At 34.8% G+C, this 610-nt stretch overlaps 1 protein-coding gene across 1 annotated transcript in view; it reads left to right on the top strand.

Moving 5' to 3' along the window:
• The window catches only part of LOC107558206 (neurexin-1a-like), a 157,154-nt gene that overhangs the window by 137,389 nt on the left and 19,155 nt on the right, over nucleotides 1-610 (top strand). The gene's annotated exons all lie outside the window — the stretch shown is intronic.

Here is a 610-nt window from a genome sequence, read left to right as displayed (position 1 = left end):
TGTGTGAAAAAATAAGTTATAAGGGCATTCTAACTGCATTCTAATAGGCTCATCATGCTTTTTCATGCTTTTGGACTCTCAAGACGTGTTTTTGTTTGTTTTTTGCAGAGTCAGTGACAATGTCATCTCTCAGTATATAACATTATAATAACATTATGTCAGGGGAAGGTCTTTAAACTCTAATCAAAGAAATATCATCCCTTCTGTACAGTAGTCCTCTTTTTAAAGAACTTCAAAAGTAGCGCTTGAACCATTTTGCACAAAAAATGACAAAAACTTGCTTCAACTTGTGTGCAGCTCATTACAGTATTGCATTCTGTTTGAAAATTTAGAGAATTTTACCATTTCATTTGCATGATAAGTTTTACATAATACACAACATGGTAGGAGGGATGATGGTTTTGCAGAGGGGATGCTTTTTGTCATTTTCTTCAACAAGGGGGATGCCATCCCCATGCATCCCCCCTCAATTCGAGCCCTGACTATATGAATAAGTAATAAAAGCCAGTTGGAACTGCTCACAGTCAAACTGAAGAGCCAGTAACATAAAAGCAATGCACAAAGTGTTATATTTAATTTTCAAGGTATCTATTTAAACAGTAAAAAAAAA

The sequence above is a fragment of the Sinocyclocheilus grahami genome, unplaced genomic scaffold (genome assembly GCF_001515645.1).
Source record: "Sinocyclocheilus grahami isolate Dianchi unplaced genomic scaffold, SAMN03320097.WGS_v1.1 scaffold636.1, whole genome shotgun sequence".
NCBI lineage: Eukaryota > Metazoa > Chordata > Actinopteri > Cypriniformes > Cyprinidae > Sinocyclocheilus > Sinocyclocheilus grahami.
This window is presented reverse-complemented; position numbering and strand designations above follow the sequence as displayed.